The following is a 20,679-nucleotide window of genomic DNA, read 5'->3' as shown; positions in this document are numbered from 1 at the left end:
TACCAAATTTATTGATTAGCTCTATTAGTTTTCCAGTGGCATCTTTAGGATTCTCAATGTATAGTATCATGTTATCTGCAAACAGAGACAGTTTTACTTCTTCTTTTCCAATTTGGATTCCTTCTATTTAATTTTCTCCTCTTACTGCTGAAGCTAAAACTTACAAAACTATGTTGATTAATAGTGGTGAATGTGGGCAACCTTATGTTGTTCCTGATCTTAGAGGAAATGGTTTCACTTTTTCTTCACTGAGAATGGTGTTGGCTGTGGGTTTGTCATATATGGTCTCGATTATGTTGAGGTAGTTTCCTTCTATGTGCACTTTCTGCAGAGTATTTATCATAAATATGTGTTGAATTTTGTCAGAAGCTTTTTCTGCATCTATTGAGATGATCATGTGGTTTTCTTCTTCATTTTATTAATATGGTGTATCACATTGATTGATTTGCATTTATTGAGGAATCCTTGCATTCCTGGGATAAACCCCACTTGATCAATGTGTATGATCCTTTTAATGTGCTGTTGGATTCTGTTTGCTAGTATTTTGTGGAGAATTTTTGCATGTATATTCATCAGTGTTATTGGCCTGTAGTTTTCTTTTCCGGTAACATCTTTGTCTGGTTTTGGTATCAGGGTTTTAGGGGGCTCGTAGAATGAGCTTGGTCTTCCTTACTCTGCTATATTTTGGAAGAGCTGAGAAAGATAGATGTTAGCTCTTCTCTAAATGTTTGATAGAACTCAACTGAGAAGTCATCTGGTCTTGGGCTTTTGTTTATAGAAGATTTTTAATCATAGTTTCAATTTCAATGCTTGTGATTGCTCTGTTCATATTTTCTATTTCTTTTTGTTCAGTCTTGGAAGGTTGTACTTTTCTAAGAATTTGTCCATTTCTTCTAGGTGGTCCATTTTATTGGCATAGAGTTACATGTAGTAGTCTCTCATGATCCTTGTATTTCTTCAGGATCAGTTGTTACTTCTCTATTTTCTTTTCTTATTCTGTTCATTTGAGTCTTCTCTCTTATTTTCCTGATGAGTCTGTCCAATGGCTTACCAATTTTGCTTATCTTCTAAAAGAACCAGCTTTTAGTTTTATTTATCGTTGTCATTCTTTCCTTCATTTCTTTTTCATTAATTTCTATCTGATCTTTATGATTTATTTCCTTCTGCTAACTTTGGGGAGGTTAGTTGTTGTTGTTGTTCTTCTTTTTTCTCTAATTGCTTTCAGTGTAAGGTTAGGTTATTTATTTGAGATTTCACTCTGTTTCATTGTTATTTATATTTTCTAACTCTTGTTTAAAAACTTCTTGTAACTTCTTTCTCTGTCATCCAATATCTTTTCCGAGTTCTTGGATCATCTTTATGATCATTACTCTGAACACTTTCTTAGATAGATTGCCTATCTCCACATCACTTATTTGTTCTTCTCAGGTTTTATCTTGTTCCTTTTTCTGCAACATGTTCCCCTGCCATCTCACTTTTTCGAAATATTTATTTGTATTTTTATGTATGTGGAATGTTAACTGTGTTTCTAGACCTTGAAGAATCAGTTCTCTCTAGGGGATGTCCTATGTGTTCCAGCAGTGCACTCCCCTATCTTCACCCAAGTGCCAGGGACCAGTTGTTCCCAGGGTAGACTCTGACCTGTTTGTGAACTTTGTTCCCCTGGGTGCCAGATCACTGTTTTCTTGCTTCTGGTGTCTGCCCCCTGGTGGGTGAGGCTGCTCTTGTGAAGAGCAGAGGCTGCTCTTCACAAGAGGCTTGTGAAGGTTTCCTGGTGGGAGGTACAGTGCCATCCCACTAGTGCTTGGGGCTGGGTCTTGGCCCTCTGGTAGGCAGGGCCATGTCAAGTGTCACATATAGAGTGGTTATGGGCTCAGGACCACTTTAGGGAGACTGTCTGTTGATAGGTGTGTCTGTTCCCATTCTGTTAGTTGTTTTGCCTTAGGCTTCCCAGCACTGGAACTTACAGGCTGTTGTGTGGGGCTAGATCTTGGTGCTAATCACCCATGCAAGATGTCTGCTTCCAGCAAGAGTTCAAGTAGATGAGCACACCCTGATATTTCCACCACCAGCTTTTCTGATCACCAGAGAGAGCCACAGCTGCCCCTCACCTCCACAAGAGACCCTCCAAGACCAGCAGGTATGTCTAGTCCAGGCTTCTATGAAGTCACTGCTTCTGACCTGGGTCCCAGTGCACACAAGACCTTGTGTTCACCCTCCAAGAGTGGACTCTCTGTTTCCCCCAGTCCTGTTGAGCTCCTGCACTCAAGCTCCACTGGACTTTGAAGACAAATACTCTGGGGTCTCCTCCCAATGCCAGAACCTCAGGCTGGGGAGCCTGATGTGGAGCTCAGAATTCTCACTCTTGTGGGAGAATTTCTGCTATATAATTCTTCTCCAGTTTGTGGGTCACCCAACTGGGTGGTATGGAATTTGATTATATTGTGAGTGTGCCCCTGTTACCATCCTGTATGGTTTCTTCTTTTTGCCTTTGGATATAGATTATATTTATGGTAGGTTCCAGTCTTTTTTATTAATCGTTCAGCAGTTAGTTTTGATTTTAGTGTGCTTATGAGAGGAGGTAAGGTCAAGGTCTGTCTAGTGTGCCATCTTGTCTCCAATTCTCCTCTTTTTTAAAATTTGTTTTAACCTTTCTGGTTTTCTTTTTTAAGGCTTCCTTTTGTTCTTAAACTAAATGTATAGGTTACAAAATATTTAACCTATAAATATCTTCAGTATTTTAAGATATACCTTGTAAGGTTGTTTCTATTTAAAGGCATATTCAGTCTTCCATGCTTTGGGGATTTATCCTTCAAAATTTCCATCATGAATACTACTCATTGTTAAAGTTCTATCTTCGGGTTTACTCCCCCCAATTTTTATAAAGCTATATAACTTTTAGTTTCCAGATATTACCACTATACAATTTGTTGCTTTTTTATTTGGCATTTCTTTCAGTCTAGTCTGTGTTAAATGTTTTACTCACTCCATATAAATAAAAATGTTCCCATGAAGAAGTCAATACAGTAAAATATTGTAATACTTTATTGTCATATTTTATAATTAAAAAATGATTCATAGTTTTAATTTTGATGAAACCCACACTTTTTAAAAGACAGAAATATTTTAATTGTAGCATTTTTAAAAAACTTGAATTTTACATGAAACCTTAGTGAAAATTAATTGTGTCCTCATTAAGCATACAAAAAGTATGATATCTCATTAATTAAAAAGAAGAAAAATGTTTGAAGACCTACATATGTATTATATAATTTTTCCTCTATTTTCCATTTAAATATTTTAACATCGAACATTCTTCAATGTTAAAGTTGATTATCATATGAATATTATATATGTAATATATTCTTAGTGAGAAAGCAAATATTATTTGTGCAATTTTAGATAATTGTTAAGCTTAAGTAACACATCACCAGTTTATATGTATATATGACTTGTTATGTTTCTCATAAGGATTATCAATATAATTCTGACTTATTTGAATTTCTATAGACTGACATAAACTTGATGTAATAATTTACAATGAAAGGAGTAAAGATTGCAAAAGATCATTGGGGATGTGTCCAGTGATAGACAACAAATCTCATAAATGATAATCTCTGTAAACACTGTGTTCTGCTCCAATAAATAATGTCAATATTTTTGGAATGTATACTCAATAACCTTGAATTTTCAGGACCCTATGTTGTATAAAAATATTAAGAATTGAATCCTGTTAATTGAATTTAGATGTCAAAGATTTGATGTGTGATGATGCAGTTTAGAAACAGCAAATTTTATGTTTTTTTCCTAAGAAAATATATTTGAGAAATAACCAAAATGGTCTATCATAAACAGGAAGAACATATGAATTGTAACCAATATAATAACAAGCAAACTCTTACTATGTTGTTAAAATATTTTAGTGAGAAATTATTATATGCCAAGTACCATTCTAAGTAATAATTTAATTCTCATGCCTCTATAAAGTTGTATTCTTAGCCCAATTATTCAGAATAGAAAACTGAATCACAAAGAGATTAACTTAAGCAATGAACATCCTCTGAGTCACAACTTCTAAATTACAGAAAAATACTTAGCATCCAGGTAATCTTCAAACAGAAGCTGTTTTCTTAATTTAATCAGTATTTTTAGACTTCGTTTTAAAGAAAAACATGGCCAGCATAAAATTTAATTAGTAACTTTTTAATAATGTTAGTAAAATTACAGTAGAATATCACTCAATTGTATGTGATTTCAATCGTATATTTCCTTTTCATGTACTGTGTCATTTAGCAATTTCATTAAGTGGGTGTTCATATTGTCTTTGTTTCCCAGCTAAGCAAACTGAGGCACAGATTAAATCAATTGCCTAATATCACACAGTTAGGAGTGACTGTATAATACTTTTTTTCTCTTAGTCGAATGTTGTTTGAAACACAGTGTGTCAGTTTAGCAAATTCTGGTTATCCTATAAATGGTATTTATAGTAGATATCTTTCACATTGATTGTGTATGATGTCCTCCTTTCATCTGAGAAAGAATCTTAGAACTCTTTCACCTGAGAAATGTTCCTTCTCTGATTCCAATTATGTGATGATAATTAGGAAATTCAAGTTCTTATCATCTCTTGTTGTCTAGTCAGATTATTCTAGTGGTTGGTATTAGTTTCTAAATAACGCAGTTAATGCAGTCCTGTCTCCTAGACCTAGTTGATTGCTCCAGTAATAGGCATGTGGCCTGAAAGAAAATAATTGGTTTTCTTCAATGTTTTTCTCCCTAAATTGGAACTGTAACAAAAAAGACAATATTTTAGATGTGAAAATTGAGAATGTTGACTAACATATTATCTTCCATGTATTGAAGGATGATCTGAAATAGGGGATACTGGAAGAGATATGCAGAATGAAACAAAACCAAAAAAAAAAAAAACCTGATGTTATTTTCATATTTGTTTCCAATTATTTCTATGGCTCAAACATATTATGGATATTTCCATAGATATTTGAGACTTTGAAAAGTTTATTTTTTTTATTTTTTCCATTGATTCAGTTACTTAGGAGTCTTTTCATTGCAAATAAAGGATTATAATAAATGCAATAATTATTTTCAGAGAGTACCTGAATGACAGCATAGGTTAGCACTAGGTTTTAGTCACCTGTAATCTATATCAGCTTACCAGGCTTACCCAACTGACAAAGAATTTATACTATCATTTAATATGGAAAATTAATTTTTATTATCATATGTGGTGTGCACAAAAACAGCTTTAGAAAAACTACTATTTTAATTAATCTGCAACTGTCAATGTATGTAGTGCTTGTAATGAAAATTCTACTTTAAGACATATCCCTAAGATTCGAAACTCTCATACATACTATAGCTTGAATTCCCTCATACATAGAACTTCTAACCCTTCCTTTGTCAAAGAATGTTAACCAGAAAAGGGAATCTGAAAAACAAGTAAAGATGATTATCTGAGTTCTCTCTGGTGTGAGTGCTCACAGGACCAAATATTTGTCTACTATCTCTTTTTGGCAAAAAAGAAGTTGAAGATTTACTCATACTGAAAACTCGGCAGATAACTTACAAAAGAACTTTCAATTTTAAGAAAAAATATTTAAGAAATTTAAAATTTCTTAAAAATTTTAAGAAAAAAAAAGACTGGTATTTTATTTCTCGTGATGCTAAAGGGTCCCAGATAAAGATGTCTTCTACCACTCAGGCCACATACTTAAAGAGGGAAATTAATGTGATCTTGAAAAGAAACTGACTTTAAAAATCTGCTTTCTTTTTTTATTGAAATATAATTAACATATTATATTAGTTTCAGTTATACACATAATAATTATATGTTTGTATATATTGTAAAATAATTACCAGAATAACTTTTGTTAGCATCGATCACCACACATAATTACAAGTTTTGTGTGTGGTGAGAACTAAAATCAACTTTCTTATATATAAACAGTATTATTAACTATAATCACTATGGTGTACATGACATCTCCACGACTTATTTTATAACTGGAAGTTTGCACCTTTTGATGACCTTCACCCACTTAACCTACACCCCCAATCCTCACTTCTGGCAACCATCAATCTGTTCTCTAACTCTAAGAACTCATTTAAAAATTAATTTTAGATTCCTCATATAATTGAGATCATATGTATTTGCCAAAAAGGATCTGCATTTTAACGGGGGGAAAAGAAAACTTTTTAAACTTAGAATTTCAGAGGAAAAATGGCACAAATATTCAGAGGAGTTGGTGAGTGCAGAGTCTATATGGATGACTTGAAGGTAAGCGTTTCTTCTTCAAGCAATAATAAAGCAGAATTCATTGTTTACGAGACTGTTGTAGACCAAAAATAGGGCAGTATTTTTCTTTGCTTGTTTTCTGTTTAATGGAGGGAAAGGGTAGCAAGGCTACATGAACAGAAGGACAATCATTCTGGGTTAGATAGATTCCTGAGGAAAACTTGCAGGCAAAAGTTGTTCTTTTGTTGACTAGTCAGTGAAATTGGTCTATATATGCAAAGCTTACAGTTTGTTTATATTTTACCTCATTACAGAAAATAATTTGAGATAAATGCTTAAAGCTGATAGTGTTGCTCAGGAACTAGTTCCTGAATATTCCAGTTAGGATTTCTCAGCTCTATAATAAACGCTCATATCATTCAATATGGATCAATAAAATATGTAGCTCTCTTTCCTATGTTGCTTATTGAAAATAGCAGTATGCTTAGACAAAATTGTTGTTCAAATTAGTAATGGGGTAAAAATATAAGAGATGGCATATAGGAGTAACAGGAAATGCTCACTTTCAAAATATATCTCCCAGTGGTTTGGTAAGTACAAAATTTTTAAGAAATGTTAGAAATTCACCCTCTTGATTTGTATTAATTTAGCATTCAGATTTTCCTTGTGTATAAAAATGGATAAAGTTGGAAATTTTACCATATTAAACTTTATTCATCAAGCATTAATAGTACATATTCTTGTCCAACAATAGGGTTCTGAAATATTGAGGCAGGTGTAAACCTAAAGAACAGTTGTGGGTAGTGGAGAAGGATGTGTAGTATTGGAATAGAGAGAAAAGAAAACTGTTACTTTGGAAAATTTTTTTCTCTAGGCTTCTCTGACATTATATTATTTTCTTTATCCCCCTTTCTTCCTACATTCTCTTTGCCTATTTCCTGGTTTCAAATATTATCCAGTAAGAAGGGCTCTCAGAACTTATTTTTATTCTTGACCCCTCTGCTGAATAGTAGCCTTTTACCACTGCTTTCTAGATAAATATACTCATTAACATAGCATTTTTTTTTCTTTTGAGTATATCACTTTCCTCTCAAACCTATGCATTCTGTGACAAAATGTTACTTCTGTGAGACATAATAACTGAAATATTTATTCTTCCACCTTCTTGCCACACAAATATTACCAAATATTACTAGGAATGCCCCCTGCTAACTCTCTCTTTAACAACCTCTGCTTTCTAAAAGAGACAGCTGACAGTGTGCTCCACTATGAGTGATGTGACTTGAATCTGAATGTCATGGATGCCATGGGTAAGCCACGTGAGCTTGTAAGATTCCTTAGTGGCTAATATTACACCATACATTAAATACCAAATGGATATTTATTGACTCAAAAATAAACAATTTAACTTCTCTCTTCCGTATTATTTGTTTGTGTAATATTCTCTGCCTACATAACTTGTTATTGGCAATAAACAAATAAAATATAAAGCAGTAGGCAATACCATTTCACATTCATCAAACTGATAATACTTTTAAGATAACAATATTAGGGTAGCAAGGACAGGTGAGATTGGGGAACATTATGGACTTTGATATTCTCTTGATTAGAGTGTAAATGTGTATGATTATTTTGGAAAAGAGTTTACAATATCTAGTAAGTTTACAACACAGTGATTTAACATTAGTGAAACTCTCAAATCACATACGTTTATTCTATTAGTCAGGGTTCTCCAGAAGCAGAGCCATCAGATGAGACACAGAGAGAGAGAGAGATTTTTTTTTTTTTTAAAGAATTGGCTTATGTGATTGTTAGGGATGGCAAGTCTGAAACCCACAGGACAAGGCAGCAGGCTGGAAATTCAGTTAAGAGTTGAGGCTTATCTTCACAGTCTGCAGGACAGGCTAACATGCTAAAACCTCAGGCAGGTTTCCCTGCTGATGTCTTGAGACAGAATTGCTTCTTCAAGAAATCTCAATCTTTCTTCTCAAGACCTTCAACTGACCGGATAAGGCTCACAGATTGTGGGTGCTTTACTGAAAGTCAACTGTTAACAAATACTTTCATAGCAACCTTTAGTCTAGTGTTTGACCAAACAACTAGGCACCATAGCATAGCTAAATTGACACATAAACATTAACTATCACAATTCATATTTTAAAAAGTTAAATAGGGCTCCCCTGGTGGTGCAGTTGTTGAGGGTCCACCTGCCAATGCAGGAGACACGGGTTTGTGCCCCGGTCTGGGAAGATCCCACATGCCGCGGAGTGGCTGGGCCCGTGGGCCATGGCCGCTGAGCCTGCGCGTCCAGAACTTGTGCTCCGCAAAGGGAGAGGCCACAACAGTGAGAGGCCCGCATACCACAAAAATTAAATAAATAAATAAATAATAAATAAAAAGTTAAATATTTCATCCAAAAATTAATTTATTGAATTACTACAGTTTTGGGCTTTACTAGTTTGCCAAGACATCAGACATTGCATATAATAAGCTTAACAGAATGTCCCTCTTAAAAAAAGTTAATTATATTATTATTTCTGAGGCTAAATAAAATATGCAGCTTAAAAGATTAAGGAATTAAAGTAGTTTCCAGTATAGCATAATTTATAAACTGCATGTGTTTTATGCCTATGGGGAATTTGTTTTTAGGTCATTTAAATATATTTATTTTGTTCTAAAGATAAAGGTCTACTGTTTGCAACTTCTTAAATGTTGTGCCATTATTTTAACTACAATTTACCTTTCATCATTATAAATTGGTTTCTTGATACATAGCTTGAAAACACCAAAGACAGTCTTATAGTTGTAGATGATACTCTTGATAAGAACTGACAAATGCTTACTGCAGTGTGATAATGTTCTGGCCAAATTTGCAAAGGCTAATTCTTTGAACCTACCAAATAATTCAAACTAAATGTTAATTTTTTTTCTTCTAAATTTATCTTGCATGTCTCATCCCTGAATGGAAGTCTATTTCAAATGTAAGGTCAAGATAACCCCAGTGCTAATATTGATCTAAAATGTATTGATATTTAATTAACAAAAGTTATCTGGGGAGGGGGATAGCCACTTTTGAGAACAAAAAGGAATATGCACATATTGATAGATCTATTTTATATTAATTTTAATGAAATAACTGATTTATATCCATGCTTTGGGGCTATGGACAATTTTTCTTTTTCTTTTTCTTTTTTTTTTTTGCCTCAACACCAATTCACTATTTATAATTCTATTTCATGTGTTAGAAAACAAAGCTAATACTATTGCATGACAGTGAATTACTGCCTTTCTATTTTATTTTCATATATAAGTAGCTAACACAAAGAATAAAATTATTTTTAAAAATAAGAATAATTTAGATACTCTGAATAATTTACAACCTTTTATAACACTCATTCCCTGTAACAGTAAACCCTAATATAAAATAATTTGGTTGCATATTGGTGGAGACAGGTTTTACAATTGTCATGACTCACTGTTTTCTAGTAAATGCAGAAATAGCTCTGAGGTTAATCTTCCATATCAAAATAAAATGAGCAGCCACCTGTTCTAATGACTTCTCATTGCTCTGAAGTGGCTGATGAGCCAGACAGTAGCTGGAGAAGGAAATGCCTTATGATACCAGTGGTTTGTTTACCTAATTCTACTTTAACTAATTTTACTTGATTTTTCAAATTGTATTTATGTTTTTCTTCTAATTATAAATGTACTTCCATTGAGAATAAATAGAAAATTTACCTCCATTTTGAACATTTAGAAATTTAGTAATTAATTTTCTTAATATTTTCAGTGCATATGTAATTTTAAATTAAAAAGGAAAAATAACATATGTAAAATTTTCTACCCACCATATTTCATTTAATAAGCTATTGTGAATGTTTTATAATATTAAAATATTTTTAAAATATACTTTATTGATATTATAATGTTTTTGCCTTTATCAATATGGTAATTTATCTAACCAGCCTACCACTGTTCAAAATTTAAGTTGTTTCAATTTCTAGATAATATAAATGATTAGAACTTTAAATAAGACTTTAACCTATAGGTTAAGTTTTTTTTACATAAAGATTTTTGAATAATTCAAAGGTTTGCAATGAACATTTCCAGCTTGCTTTCTAGAAATTTTAATCAACTTACACGACAAGCAACACTGAATGAAACAGGCCATTCAGATGTATCATTGATACATATAAATGAACTACTAAATTCTACCTTTTCCAAGTTAATATGTAGAAAATCATATCACTTTGTTATGGTTTGCCAGTCTTTGACATTTTTGTGTGGTTGTCACATATTTTTTTTTAATTTGTATTTCATCATTTGGGAATTGCCTATCCTTTTTTTTGCCATTTTTTTAAAGGAGTACCTCATATTACTAAAACCAAAACAAAACAAAACAAAATTTAAAATTCTATATGGATTAAGAATGTCTACACTTTTCTGTCATGTATGTTCTAAATCTAAGTTCTAAGGTTATAATAAATTTTCAATGCCACATATATTATTTTTGATGTCAAATTACTTTATTATAATTTAAACCACTAATTTTCTCTCCATGGTCTTTTCCTTTATTATATTTATAAATAGCTCTAGATAATATATGCATAGTACTGTTTAATATTTTAATACATACCTGTTTCAGATTTTTTAAATTAAGATCATGAAATATATATACACATATACATAAAATCATAGCAAATACATATAAATTATCTATCCAACTAATTTCATTTAATAAAATAAATTGTTACAATTTTATGACAGTAAATATTTTGGAAATTAATTCTTATGTTCTCTCTGTTCATCTTTTATTATTTCTTCCATAACTCACTTCTCTTTTCCTTGATTTTTGTCTTTGTTTTTAAGTTTAGTAATTTTTTTTTCTGGTACATCAAAAAGTTTTTAAGGATATGCTTTATTATTATTTTATTTGAGACATATAACATTTTTCTCAAATATTCAATGTGCATTTCACATTTTGAATAGATGTTCCCAAAATATGTTCTCAAATATTGTATTTATTTTAATGAATTTTTTCTTTATTTTTAAAATAGTGACATTTCTTTCTTAGGACACCTATGGTTCTTTAGGTTGAGTTCAACATTATCTGTCTTCCTTTTCACTCTTTGATCCTTTACCCTTCATTTGAACGGGTATATTCAAGTCTATCAATCACACTGACATCAGTTATTCTCTCCAAAACATTTTTCCTCTAATTTTTTTTATATTTTTCTATTAATTTTTAGTTTCCTTGTAATATTTCTGTATGTCATACATCCAACTTTCACTTCATCTTTTTTTTCTTTTATCTTCATATATGGCTTTATTTTTAATTTCAATTTCTATTCTATAGAAGCTAAACATTCTTTCATATTATTGGTGTTAATAATATTTACAAATCTTTCTTCCATTATGTTTTATGTATAGCTTTCCTATTTGATTTTCTTCTGAGAATCAATAAGATTTCCTTTCCATTTTCTATATGAATTTTTATATGTAAATTGTATTTTCTTTGAAATCATTCTTAGTGAAATGAGATTTACCCAGATTCTCTACTTGTTGGTAGCTCCAATGAGTCTCTGCATGACATTTCAGCTTTCTTTGGAAACGTCATATAGTTTAGGAAAGATGTAATATCTGGTGCTATCTTGCTTATACAGGCAGCTCACCAGACATTAGCCATTTATTAACTCTCTGACACTTGATATAGTGTTAAACTCTGATCCTCAGTAGTCTGGAGAATAAAGCTATGAATATTTTGTGAGTACTATACACAATGTAGATGTAAACTATCGGACATATTATCTGGTCCAAATTAGGCAAATAAATAACTAGAGTTATTACAATTCTATGGTGTTCAGCCATGTTCTGGGTTACAGTCTTGATTTTTTCTGTGCTGTTCAGTTTCTAGGTATTTTAAAAATTCTTGATGCATATGACTCTTCTAGTAACATGATCAGTTAAATTTCATGAATTTACTCATTAAAACTTTTCTTTCCTGACAGAAGAAGTGCTGAACCTAAATAAGTCTATTTGATAACCAAAACTTGTTGTGGTGTTTTAAGTGCAAAGGAGACATAAGAAGGCTTTATGGAAGAATATGGAGGTAGGAATAAATATTTTGATGAAATAAATTCTTACAACCTGCATATGAACATAGTTTGTATTACATAATCTTCAATTTTCTAAAAGTGTATTTAGAAAGCTTTTGAAAAGTCAGAGGTTTTGAGAATTAGAATGCACTTTACATTTAGAAAAATTTTGAATATTTGTATTGTTTTTATTATATGATAATATAATAATGTTAACATATTAATAAATATTTATAAAGTGTACATTAGATAATAAAATGGCAATATAATATTTTATTTTAATTATTAATATTTTAAAACCTTCTTTGGAGCATAAGTAAAACATTCTCTGACATGAATCGTACCAATGTTTTCTTAGGTCTCCCAAGGCAATAGAAATAAAAACAAAAAATGAACAAATGGGACCTAATCAAACTTACAAGCTTTTTCACAACAAAGGAAACCAAACAACAACAACAAAAACCCCAAAAGACAACCTACGGAATAGGAGAAAATATTTTCAAATGATGTGACAGACAAGGGCTTAATCTCCAGAATATACAAACAACTCATACAACTCAACAACAACAGAAAAACAAATAAACCAATCAAACTATGGGCAGAAGAACTTAATAGACATTTCTCCAAAGGAGACATACAGATGGCCAGTAAGCACATAAAAAGATGCTCAACATCACTAATTATTAGAGAAATGCAAGTCAAAACTACAATGAGGTAACACCTCACACTGGTCAGGATGGTCATCATTAAAATGTGTACAAATAACAAATCGTGGAGAGGATTTGGAGAAAAATGAACCCCACTACACCACTGGTAGGGATGTAAATTGGTACAGCCACTATGGGAAACAGTATGGAGGCTTCTCAGAAAACTAAAAGTAGAATTACAATATGATCCAGCAATCCCATTCTTGGGAATATACCCAGACAAAGCTATAATTCAAAAAGATACATGCACCTATATGTTCATAGAAGCACTGTTCACAGTAGCCAAAACATGGACACAACCTAAATGTCCGTCAACAGATGAATAGATAAAGACACGGGGTACATATATACAATGCAATACTACTCAGTCATAAAAAAAAGAACAAAATAATGCTATTTGAAGCAACATGGATGCAACTAGAGATTATCATACTAAGTGAAGTATGTCCGAAAGATAAAAACAAATATCATATGCTATCACTTATATGTGGAATCTAAACTACGGTACAAATGAACCTATCTACAAAACAGAAACTGACTCATAGACATAGAGAACAGACTTGTGATTGACAAGGGATGGGGGTAGGGAGAGGAATGGACTGGGAGTTTGGGATTGATAGATGCAAACTATTGCATTTAGAATGGATAAGCAACAAGGTCTCAATGTATAGCACAGGGAACTATCAAATGTCCTGTGATAAACCATAATGGAAAATAATATAAAAACAGAATGTATATATGTGTATAACTGAGTCACTTTGCTGTACAGCAGAGATTACCACAACATTGTAAATCAACTATATTTCAATTAAAAAATTTAAGAAAATTAATGAATAAATAAAAGCTTCATTGGTATGGGCATGATATTTATTAAAATTGTTGGTCTAAGTTTTTTTTCTCTTATTCCATAAATCAAGATATTGATCAAATGCCCTTTCTCCCAAGCTGGCGATTCATTGAAACTAAAAGAATTCTATGACTATCCTATCTTCAAATTTTTTAAATTTTATTTACCAATGTTTTCTTCTTTGAACAGTTATCTATGACTTTGAAAGCATGCAGACAGTGGCTTAGATTAGATAGAACTTCAAGCTATAGGTACAGATCAAATTTGGCTGTACATATTGATATAAATTTCTAGACACAACACAGAGCCACTCCTGCCCAGAATACACCAGCAAACCAAGCTTTCCTGTTTCTGTAAATTCTGTGTTTGACTAGAAATGAAGTATATGAAGTCACCAATCACCAAATACCAACTCATCTCTGGACTATATACTTGTTTCTTTTTTCCTTGATCTTTTTAATAAGGTCAGATTTGTAACCCCAGGGAACTTTGCCCTGTTTTTATGTGCTGCTTCTAACACTGTAAAACTCACTCATGCCAAAAATCGTTCAGAAAAAGTGCTCTGTTTCTTGTAAGGCCCTGTACTTCCTCAGTCCATGGATTGTTTTCCCTTGAATGGAGGACATCACATACTTTACTAAATTGTTTTACTTTTGATGTTTGACTATTTTGGTGACAAGAGGGAACCTGAAGACAACTGTTGAATATTCCAAGACAGCTCCCAAACACAGGCAAAGATACCCACAGAGCCCTTTGCCCTGCTGCCTCTTCAGCCACTCTCTGAGATCTCCAGTAAGGTTCTCTTGGATTGAATTTCACTTATTTTGCATTCTGAGCTCTTCAAGTTTGTTCCTGTTAATGCTCGTGGGTAGAAAACTGCAGTGTGATAGACTCCATATTTTTTACAGTGAGACCTAGTGGGTCTCAACATTTGGGTTTGTGGCCAACTTCATCTACCAGGTAAATGCCTTCAAGAGGTCCTAAATAGTTCTCAGTAGCTGTGTACAGGCAGCCAGAAACATTACATCTGTTTGAATTGGATAGGATTACTTCAAAAAGGGAAATAATGGGTGCCCCTCAATCTAAAGAAAGCAAGATGACAGCCACTGGAAGACTCAGAAAAGCTTTGAGGTAAATCCACAGCATAAACTGGTAGAGGACTCAGGGAAATAAATTAAGACAAGCGATTTGGACCATTTTGACCAATGGAACATCAAAATATTAGTAGGCACAAGTTAGACTATTAAAAGCCTTTAGTGCATCTGCCACTATAAATAAATCTTCTCATGAAAGGCATAATATATCTGTTGTCAATGGGAATCTCAGAAGTCAAAGCCCCAAAATTGGTGGACACACATCAAGCACTTGAGAGTGATTAGAACCCTCACCACCTAACTCTAAGACAACTTTCCTAGGATAAGTTGGTCACAGAATGGGTTAGGATGACACTAGGTCACCTGCCAACCTCAAGAAAGTTTTTATTCAATACAAAACATAAAATTCCTAATCCAGCAGCACATCCATTAATTTGGCTCTGAGGGACCCAAGACTTAGCTATAGAAATGGGAATCCTCAAGTTTAAAGAATTGAGTGTGTCCCATTCCAGCATACCTGCTTATTTTATGTCTAAAAACTGTGGTCCTGGAAGATGTAGATATCTACAAAAATGACAAAAGCTTACGAAGATAACCTAGAATTGCAATGGTCATTATGGGAAATGTTCCAATTAGACAAGGTCAGTCATTTAAGAAGTGCACTTGAAAGCAGAGTCTCACAAATCAAACAAACAGAATGGGATATCTTTTATAATTGGCATGCACAAGCCTTCAAAATCATTTTTTATTAATTAATTTTTATTGGAGTATAGTTGCTTTACAATGTTGTGTTAGTTTCTGCTGTACAACAAAGTAAATCAACTATACATATACATACACCTCCTATTTTTTAGATTCCCTTCCCATTTAGGTCACCACAGAGCATTGAGTAGAGTTCCCTGAACTCTAGGTTCTCACTACTTATGTATGTATATTTTATACATAGCACTGTGTATGTGTCAATCCCAATCTCACAATCCATTCCACCCCTTCGTTCCCCCCTTGGTATCCATATGTCCATTCTATATGTCTGTGTCTCTATTTCCTCTTTGCAAATAAGTTCATCTGTATCATTTTTCTAGATTCCACATATAAGCAATACTACACAATATTTGTTTTTCTCTTTCTGACTTACTGCACTCTGTATGACAGACTCTAGGTCCATCCACCTCACTATAAATAACTCAATTTCATTTATTTTGATGGCTGTGTAATATTCCACTGTATATATGTGCCACATCTTTATTCATTCATTTGTTGAAGGACATTTAGATTGCTTCCATGTCCTGGCTACTGTAAATAGTGCTGCAATGAACATTGGGGTACTTGTATCTTTTTGAATTATAGTTTTCTCTAGGTATATGCCCAGGAATGGGATTTCTGGGTCATATGGTAGTTCTATTTTTAGTTTTTGAAGGAGCCACCATACTGTTCTCCATAGTGGCTCTATCAATTTACATTCCCACCAACAGGGTAAGAGGATTCCCTTTTCTCCACATCCTCTCCAAAACTGATTGTTTGTAGATATTTTGATGATGAACATTCTGACCATTGGGAGGTGATACGTCATTGTAGTTTTGATTTGTATTTCTCTAATACTTAGTGATGTTGAACAGCTTTTCATGTGTTTGTGGGCCATCTGTAAGTCTTCGTTGGTGAAATATCTATTTAGGTCTTCAGCCGATTTTTTGATTGGGTTGTTTATTTGTTGTTGTTGTTGTTTTTGATATTGAGCTGCATGTTCTGCTTGTATATTTTGGAGATTAATCCCTTGTCAGTTGCTTTGTTTGTAAATATTTTCTCCCATTCTGAGGGTTGTCTTTTCATCTTGCTTATGGTTTCCTTTGATGGACAAAAGCTTTTAAATTTAATTATGTCCCATTTGTTTATTTTTATTTTCATTACTCTAGGAGGTGGGTCAAAAAATGTCTTGGTGTAACTTATGTCAGAGTGTTCTATGTTTTCCTCTAAGAGTTTTATAGTGTCTGGCCTTACATTTATGTCTTTAATTCATTTTGAGTTTATTTTTGTGTATGGTGTTAGGAAGTGTTCTAATTTCATTGTTTTACATGTAGCTGATTAGTTTTCCCAGCACTACTTATTGAAGAGACTGTCTTTTCTCCATTGTATATTCTTGACTGCTTTATCATAAATTAGGTGACCATAAGTGCATGGGCTTTCTATCCTTTTCCACTGATCAATATTTCTTTCTTTTTTTTTTTTGTGCTAGTACCACATTGTCTTCATTACTGTATGTTTGAAGTATAGTTTGAAGTATAGTTTGAAGTCAGGGAGCCTGATTCCTCCAGCTCCATTTCCTTTTCTCAAGATTGTTTTGGCTATTCAGGGTCTTTTGTGTTTCTGTACAAATTTTAAGATTTTTTTGCTCTAGATCTGTGAAAAAATGCCCTTGGTATTTTGATATGTATTGCATTGTATCTGTAGATTGCTTTGGGTAGTATAGTCATTTTCACAATATCAATTGTTCCATTTCAAAAACATGATATGGCTCTCCATCTGTTTGTGTTGTCTTTGATTTCTTTCAACAGTATCTTATAGTTTTCTGAGTAAAGGTCTTTTGGCTTTTTAGGTAGGTTTATTCCTAAGTATTTTATTCTTTATGTTGCAGTAATACTTGGGATTGTTTCCTTAATTTCTCTTTCTGATCTTTCGTTGTTAGAGTTTAGGAATATAGGAGAATTTTGTGTATTAATTTTGTATCCTACAACTTTACAAAATTCATTGATGAGCTCTAGTTGTTTTCTGGTGGCATCTTTATGATTTTCTATGTATAGTGTCATGTTAACTGCAAACAGTGACAGTTTTACTTCTTTTCCAATTTGGATTCATTTTATTTATTTTTCTTCTCTGATTGTCATGGCTAGGAGTTCAAAAATTATGTGGAATAAAAGAGGTGAGAGTGGATATCCTTTTCTTGTTTCTGAACTTAGAGGAAATGCTTTCAGTTTTTCACCATTGAGAATGATATTTTGTGTGAGTTTGTCATATATGGCCTTTATTATGTTAAGGTAGTTTCCCTCTATGCCCATTTCCTGGAGAGTTTCTATGATAAATGGGTGTTGAATTTTATCAAAACTTTTTCTACATCTATTGAGATGATCATATGGTTTTTATTCTTCAATTTGTTAATATGGTGTATCATATTGTTTGATTTGCATATACTGAAGAATCCTTGTATCCCTCGGATAAATCCCACTTGATCATGGTGTATAATCCTTTCAGTGTGTTTTTGGATTCGGTTTGCTAGTATTTTGTTAAGGATTTTTTGTCTATGTTCATCAGTGATATTGGCCTGCAATTTTCTTTTTTTGTGATATCCTTGTATGGTTTCATATCAGGGTTATGGTGGCCTCATAGAATGAGCTTGAGAGTGTTCCATCCTCTACAATTTTTTGAAGAGTTTGAGAATGATAGGTGTTAGCTCTTCTCTAAATACTTGATAGAATTCACCTGTGAAGCCATCTGGGCCTGGACTTGGGTTTGCTGGAAGAATTTTAATCACAGTACTTGTGATTGTTCTGTTCTTATTTTCTGTTTCTTCCTGGTTCAGTCTTGGAAGGTACAACCTTCCAAGAATTTGTCCATTTCTCCCAGGTTGCTCATTTTTTTTGGCATATAGTTGTTTGTAGTAGTCTCTCATGGTCCTTTGTATTTCTGTGGTGTCCATTGTAACCTCTCCTTTTTTCTTTCTAATTTTTTGATTTGTGCCCTCTCCCTTTTTTCCTGATGAGTCTAACTAAACGTTTATCAGCTTTGCTTATCTCCTCAAAGAACCAACTTTTAGTTTCATTCATCTTTGCTATTGTTTTCTTTGTTTCTATTTCATTTATTTCTGCTCTGATCTTTATGATTTTTTTCCTTCTACTAACTTTGGGTTTTGTTTGTTCTTCTTTCTCTAATTGATTTAGATGTACAGATAGGTGGTTTATTTGAGATTTTTTCTTGTTTCCTGAGGTGGGATTGTATTGCTATAAACTCCTCTCTTAGAACTGCTTTTGCTGCATCCCATAGGATTTGGGTTGTCATGTTTTGGTTGTTATTTGTTTCTAGGTATTTTTTAATTTCCCCTTTGATTTCATCCATGATCCATTGGTTATTCAGTAGCATATTGTTTAGCCTCCATGTGCTTTTTCTTTTTTAACATCTATTTTGGAATATAATTGCTTTACAATATTGTGTTAGTTTCTGTTGTATAACAAAGTGAATCAGCTATATGTACACATGTATCCCCATATCCCTTCTCTCTTGTGTCTCCTTTCCACCTTCCATATCCCACCTTTCTAGGTGGTCACAAAACACTGAGCTGATCTCCCTGAGCTATGTAGCTGCTTCTCACTAGCTATCTATTTTACATATGGTAGTGTATATATGTCAATTCTACCCTCTCACTGCATCCCAGTTTACTCTTCCCCTCCCCCATGTCCTCAAGTCCATTCTCTACATCTGCATCTTTATACCAGTCCTGTACCTAAGTTTGTCAGAAACGTTTTTTTTTTTTTTTAAGATTCCACATATATGTGTTAGCATATGGTATTTGTTTTTCTCTTTCTGACTTACTTCATTCTGCTTGTATATTTTACAGGTTTTTTTCTGTAATTGATTTCTGATCTCATAGCATTGTGGTAAGAAAAAGTGCTTGATATGATTTCAATTTTCTTAAATTTACCAGTGCTTTATTTGTGATCCATGATGTGATCTACCCTGGAGAATATCCCTTGTGCACTTGAGAAGAAAGTGTATTCTGCTGCTTTTGGATGGAATGTCCTATAAATATCAATTAATTCTATCTGATCTAATATGTCATTTAAGGCTTGTGTTTCCATATTAGTTTTCTGTCTTGATGATCTGTCCATTGTTGTAAGTGGAGTGTTAAAGTCCCTCACTATTTTTGTGTTATTGTCAATTTCTCCTTTAATGGCTGTTAACTTTTGTCTTTTGTATTGAGGTACTCCTATGTTGGGTGCATAAATATTTACAATTGTTACCTATTCTTCTTAGATTGATCCCTTGATCATTATGCAGTGTGCTTCCTGGTCTCTTGTAAAAGTCTTTATTTTAAAGTCTATTTTCTCTAATATGAGAATTGTTACTGCAGCTTTCTTTTGATTTCCATTTGTATGGAATATCTTTTTCCATCCCCTCACTTTCAGTCTGTATATGTCCCTAGGTCTGAAGTGGGTCTCTTGTAAACAGTATACATACAGGTCTTGTTTTTGTGTCCATTCAGATAGTCTGTGTCTTTTGGTTTGAACATTTAGTCCATTTACATTTAAGGTAATTATTGATATCTATGTTCCTATTACCATTTTCTTAATTGTTTTGGATCTGTTTTTGTATGTTTTTTTCTTTTTTGTGTGTTTTCTGCTATTTGGTAAAAAGGCTTTAAGATTCCACAATAGCTTCATTGAAAGATTAATAGTAAATATCTGATGAAGAGTTACAGACATGAGTGGTATTAAAACAAAAGATTATAAGACTGACATGAATCGTAATATTCCTCTCTATTGTCCTTTTAGCTGAGTACTCAGTCTCATAATCCTCTAACAGAATTGTCTTTCTACTTTGAAGAGACTACAAGGCCATAAAGAGAAGTCCACCAAGTAAGTGGCCTTAATACTGCAGCCAGGACCAAGGCCAGAAACCTAAAACAACTGGACCT

This window comes from Mesoplodon densirostris, chromosome 17 (assembly GCF_025265405.1).
Source record: "Mesoplodon densirostris isolate mMesDen1 chromosome 17, mMesDen1 primary haplotype, whole genome shotgun sequence".
In the NCBI taxonomy this organism is placed as follows: Eukaryota; Metazoa; Chordata; class Mammalia; order Artiodactyla; family Ziphiidae; genus Mesoplodon; species Mesoplodon densirostris.
The sequence above is the reverse complement of the archived record's forward strand: the minus strand, read 5'-3'. Positions refer to the sequence as shown.